The sequence below is a fragment of the Haliotis cracherodii genome, unplaced genomic scaffold (genome assembly GCF_022045235.1).
Source record: "Haliotis cracherodii isolate W230 unplaced genomic scaffold, xgHalCrac1.p SCAF_17, whole genome shotgun sequence".
Taxonomy (NCBI): Eukaryota; Metazoa; Mollusca; class Gastropoda; order Lepetellida; family Haliotidae; genus Haliotis; species Haliotis cracherodii.
Window position 1 is genome coordinate 20,930,394 of NW_027266272.1, and position 6,588 is coordinate 20,936,981.

The window sequence follows — 6,588 nt, forward strand, 5'->3', positions numbered from 1 at the left end:
ATTTGTCTTTTCATAATTCCTCAAATTGTATGTTTTGTTTGGTTTGGTTGTTGTTTAACGCCACACTCAGCAATATTCCAGCTATATGACGGAGGTATGTAATAATCTAGTCTGGACCAGACAATCCAGTGATTGATATCGTGAGCATCGATCCACGCAATTGGGATCGATGACATGCATCAACCAAGTCAGCGAGCCTGACCACCCGATCCCGTTAGTCGCCTTTTACGGCAAGCATGGGTTGCTGAAAACCTATATTCCACCCCGGAATCTTCAATTGTATGTAAATGTACTCGCTGTATAATTATCATTTCAAAGTTTTGCACAAAAAATGTATCCAAACTCGTGGTACGTGGTACAGACAACAATATTGTTGACTAGTTATATAATTTACTGAAGTATGCACCAGGAAGTGAATTATTATCGGTGACGTTTTGCTGAGTTGCCGTTTCAGTCTGCATCCAAATTATTGATATCACAAATTCGATTTTTAGATAACGATAAATAGATTTCGAATGATTGAGTTATATAAAAAAAATATGAATTTGTCATTTTTGTTATTTCTTTTTAGCATTAATTCTATTTAATAAATACAAATACCACCCCGGCAGTGAGGTACGTAGCCCAGTGGTTAAAGCGTTTGCTCGTCACACCGAAGACCCTGGTTCAATTCTCCACATGGGTACAATGTTAGAAGCCCATTTCTAGTGTCCCCCGCTGTATTGATGGAATATTGCTAAAACGGCGTAGAACTATGTACCCTCACAAATAGAAATTCCGGGTAAGAATTATATAATTAGGTCCCCAGCAACCCATCCCTGTAAAGTCAACTAACAGGATAGGGTGTCAGGCTCGCTGACATACTTGATGCATGTCACTTGTCCCCAACTTGTATTTTCATGATCATAAGTGGGAATACAGCGCCTCATAAGGATCAGGTTGTTCAGTTCTACAAGTTAGAAACAGGGTTCCCCACCGTGTGGCCGACACGCATATAGTGACATAGTCGTGCGATCCATGTTTAATTGTTACATATTTCTGACCGTAGGCGGAGCCAGAGGGGTGTTCCGGGGTGGTGGTGGTGGTGGGGGGGGGGGGGGGGGGGGGGGAATATTGGTATATTGGTGCTTTCAACTTTGCCAAACCAATAAGACCCCAGACGTCACCAGACCACGCAACTGCGATTGGTTCACTCTAAACGCACTTAATTGGGTTCGTGTTATTACCTTATTACCAGTTATTTTTCTATTTGTGCCTTTATTATTGAACCGCTCTGCTCCGTTGATATGATCCAAGGGGACCTCATGCATGCGTCACAGAGGGACTTAATATCACTGCTTGGATAACGTATGTATACTATATTAATTAAACCCACTAGACTACTTCTCTACTGTATAGTGTTGATCATGAGTTACACATCGTCAAGGGAATCTAGACTAATTCTCACAGTGTAATCCACGCGTGTACTAGCGATCAATTGTGCCATTGTCCCAAACAGCAACTCATTGCTTAGCATGATGACATTTATAATCTTAACCAGTTATGTCACGGGTCGTGTAGGTAATCACCTCATAGATTCCATGTCCAGGACAATCAAGTGATTGACATCATGAGCATCGATCCACGCAACTGGGATACGATGACATGCATGAACCAAGTCAGCGAGTCTGACCACCCGATCCCGTTAGTCGCCTCTTACGACAAGCATAGTCGCCTTTTACGACAAGCATGGGTTGCTGAAGTTCGTTCCTGAAGACTCGATTATTTACAGACCGCCGTCATGTAGCTGGAATATTGCTGAGTGCCGCGTTAAACAACAAACAAACGAAATGAACAAAAAAAAAAATGATATGGAAAGGGTTTTGTCGCTATCATTTTGTAGTAGGGTATCTGAAAGTAATCAAACACGATCTTCATCTTTTGTTGTTAATATTAAATATAGAATTAATATTTCCATAAATTGTTGATGCCAACACCGTTCTTAATCTTCCTTCTCTCAAAAGCTTTCATGACATGTGAGTGAGTGAGTATGGTTCTACGCCGCTTTTTGCAATATTCCAGCAATATCACGGCGGGGAACACCAGAAATCATGACATGTGAAGCTTCCGAGTCAGACTATGTCTACAGATAATACTCATGGTATACTTAACTACGGGGGCATATCTGTATTTATCTAATGAATTCACAATAATGCATATCGATCAAATTAATGTTTTTAATAACATTTCAGATATCTGCCAGCTGCCACAGATCCGAGTATTAATGAAGGCTATATTCAATGGGTTGGTTGTCATTCGACCACAGCTGTACGCATCACCTTTATTCCCATTTACATTCTACTACAATGAAGTAAACAGATCTCGCACGAACCTGAGCCGAGTGTGTGAGTGAGTGAATTCACAATTGTGCGAGACGACAGTGCGGTGAAAATAAAGCATAACTGCATTGATGGCAGTTGTTATTTGCATGTTGCTGATAATAATGATGTCTGACATTTAGATAACTCTTTATTGCAATTTTCTGAACACTTAACACGGCGTGTTCGGTCGAAAATACACTGATTTGTTTATTCATATAACTGTCACAGAGTGACAACGCATTGTTAAAAAATTGTAGCTTCTGAACAACATCCCTTTTGTACAATGTTGAGAACATATCATTTAGGAAATCTGGACTATTCAACATGACGTAATCCATGCGGTCAGTTGTAACATTGTCTTACACAGCATTTCACATTATGACATTTATAGCCTTAATCCATTTTCCCCTGGGCCGTGACTGTAATCACATCCATAAGCTCCATGTCCAGGGCAACGCTATTGTCTCTTCGTCTGTCTATTGTTGTCCAATAGGGTATATATATGTTTACATCTTTACTGTTAGCTAGGTTAAAAAGATATGGCAAGACAAAAACACTCGAGATGACGCGCTAGCTCGAAAAAATCCCTCACTAAAGCCATCTGGGATATTAGTACGTGAACTCATTCGAAGTCACAATTGCGATGACAGTCAGCCTCCAGAAAGTCACTACAAAGGGTTACACCCTCACTAGACTTTAAAAACTCCCAAAGTTGACACTGCTTTAACATCAGAAGTCACTAAAAGAGAAAACCCAACCCTACTACGATCAGTAGCTATCACTAAAATTCAAACTACCTGGGACAGCTGGGCCCATATATACACTGATGGATCCAAGAATCCTATCAACAACAGTGTTGGTTACGGGATCCATATCCACAGCTCCAAACCCCAAGCACATTCAGTTCGCTTGCCTGATGGTCAGTCAGTACTCACGGCTGAATTGGAGGCAATTCACCATGGCAAACTCATACCGGAACTCCCGGAAGCAAAGGCAGTCGTCCTATCAGACTCGCTAAGTGCACTTCAGGCCATCAGTGGCAGAAACTCAAACTCCAGGCCAAACACAGTCAACAATATTCTATATGAATATACAAAACTATCGGACCAAGGGCAACAGGTGGAGCTGTGTTGGATCCCCTCTCACATAGATATTCATGGAAATGAAAAAGCAGACTCACTGGCGAAGCTAGCTCTAGACAAAGCGGATATACACCATATTCCCTTTAGTAAACTAGAGATAAAAAGCAAAATCAAAGCCTCCATAGCAGGAGGATGGCAAGCCTAATGGGACGCAAGTAAGATCGGCAGATGGCTATACAAAATTCAACCCAAGGTCCAACAAAAGCCAAACTCATACTCAAATGAAAGGAAAATTGAAATTGCTATCTCACGCCTCAGACTTGGTCACAGAAAGCACTATGACAAGGTTTGTTCATCTTGCAATCAGGCTGAAACCATTGACCACGTGTTACTGGAATGTCAAGACCATGCCCCTGCCCGGGCTAGGTTAAAACAAGAATTGCAGTTAGATCCGCTATCTGTCATAGTTCTCCTAAAGCCAAGAGATGCAATAGCGAAGGCCAAACTAACTCTATTTCTGAGAGATGGACAGCTGCTCGAACGTATATAAACAGAGCAGCCAAGGATAAAAATGAAATTATATCAATATAAGAAAATAGAAATCATATCAATGCAAAAACAGAAATTATGTGAACACCGAACTCACAATAGATATGTGAACCCTTCTCACACACAGGAGTCCCAAAGAGGGACAGGTCAGCCGAAATTGCCTAGGCAGAAGGCGACCTCTTAAACACCTAATGCAACAACAACAACACTGTTAGCTAGTCCGACAGCACCTGTATGTACAGCCGCGAGTAGGATACGCCTCCTTGCTGGACTTCACTTGTACTTGTTGAGTTGGAATCTCCGCTCGACATATTTCTATCAGTAATTGTATTTTGTTTTATTGCCGACTAAAGAAGTTTGGACTCAACGTATTCTTCGTCTTCGATCTGAGCTAATTTCCCCGTCAACACATGCGCGTTGACATAACAGCTGAAAAGGAGAAACCGTTTCGTGACAGACTGGATGTTCTGAAAATAGCGCGTTGCTGGTTCGTGTATTTCTTGATGCGCTGACTGAAACAAAACAAAACAAAACAAAACAAAATGTTTTGTCTCAAACACAGATCCACACGCACGGACGCACACACACACACACATTCATATATAAAATAATATATATAGTTTGACCTATTTTTACAATGGTAAGTTAGTATATATCATCAGATACCGAGCTGCAAGTAGAGAACGCTTTGCTGAAAGTGAAATCAACTTTAGCACATTTCAACAGTTTTTAAACCTTATGTCAACAAACTCCACAAGAACTTTAAAACACGTTGGACTATTTCTATCTAAAGTTATGAATATACGTAACTCATCACTGTTCTAACGTATTCTAAAACTATGGGTCTTAACATAACGCCATAGTATATAAGCATGTATGATCTACATTATGTCAACATGTATTATGGGCTGGAGGCCTGATCACTGAATAAATCTGTCTGTCTGTCTGTCATATATCATCATTGTGCAGAACATACAGCGGAAAATTTCTACCTGATTAATTAATGTTGTCTAATTGCGACATGTTGATATCTTGGTTTAACTCGTTCCCCAGCACAGACTTACTGAAATAGGACGGCGTTAAACAAAACGTATTCATCCAAGAATATATTTGCAAAACACTAAACAGCCGGGCAAAAGAAAGTATACGCCCACGTTTGATGGTGGCTAGAATGAAACAAACATGAAATGGTTATTCGATGGTGATGTATTGAATTCGGGTATCACATGCATCATATCAGTGAGTATCTCACACCAGGTGACGTGTATTATAGATGTGTTTTTATGCCTTACGTTTGCAGTGTTTCGGGGAAAGTTTTCAGTCAAATAATGTTTTGATAAGGCTTGTAATTTTTGGGTCAAATCAGTTTCCAAGTGTTTCCGTTTCATAACCCGATGAAGGAGTAAGGATGAACCCCGGAACGATGTGTTCCTCATAATAAAGAAGTTGACATCCATATAGTCTCTTCCTTTACAATGTCTGATATTATCTTTTTGTGTGGTTCATTCTCACACGTGGCAAAATGGATGTGGCATCGTTGATGAGCAAAGTGTACATACTTGTGGGAATTGCATGCAGTCTTCAAACTCAGGATATGAAGCATTTAGAGATATCCTTGATGATGGTCTTCTGACCCTTGAACAAAGGGTAGAATAGGTCTTCAGCAATGCATGCTTGTTGTAAAAGGCGACTATGCTTGTCCGTAAGAGGCGACTAACGGGATCGGGTGGTCAGGCTCGCTGACTTGGTTGATACAATCGATGCTCATGATATCAATCACTGGATTGTCTGGTCCAGACTCGATTATTTACAGACCGCCGTCATATAGCTGGAATTTTGCTGAGTGCACTTTTCCTCCCTGACTTGGTTGATGCATGTCATCGTATCCCAACTGCATAGATTGATGTTCATGATGTCAGTCACTGGATTCTCTGGTCCTGACTCAATTATTTACTGGCTGGAATAGTGTGGCGTTAAAGAACAACAAACAAATAAACACAAGAAAAGAATGCTAGTCGTAAGAGGCGAACACATTGATCGGTTGGTCAGGCTTGGCCACTTGGCTGGCAGGGTGTCCTCGTGTCCGGGCGGCGAGGGTCGATGCTATGAGTAACATTTCCAACTGAAGTCATCTGGTAATGACATACATTTTGTTCCCATCATAACACAAACATTCTACACATGTCGACATCAAATGACGTCGTTTTAGTTGCTCTCAGCTCATCTGGGGCAGTCGGGTAGCCCAGTGGTTAAAGTGTTTGCTCGTCACGCCGAAGACCCGGGTTCGATTCCCTACATGGGTACAATGTGTGAAGCTCATTTCTGGTGTCCCCCGCCGTGATATTGCTGGAATATTGCTTAAAGCGGCGTAAAATCTCGCTCACTAAGCTCGTCTGTGGAGGACAGCAAGGCACTATGCATTTTACTCACGGGGGGGATTGAACCAGCGCCTATTGCAACATGACGAGCCAACGCATTAACCACTCGCCTACTGCATCGCCTCCAAAAGTGTACATACCATTAAAATACCATCTTCCCTATAGGCAAGGAAGTTAAGTGACTGTATACGTGGCTATTACGAGTTGTGTCCCTTCTAT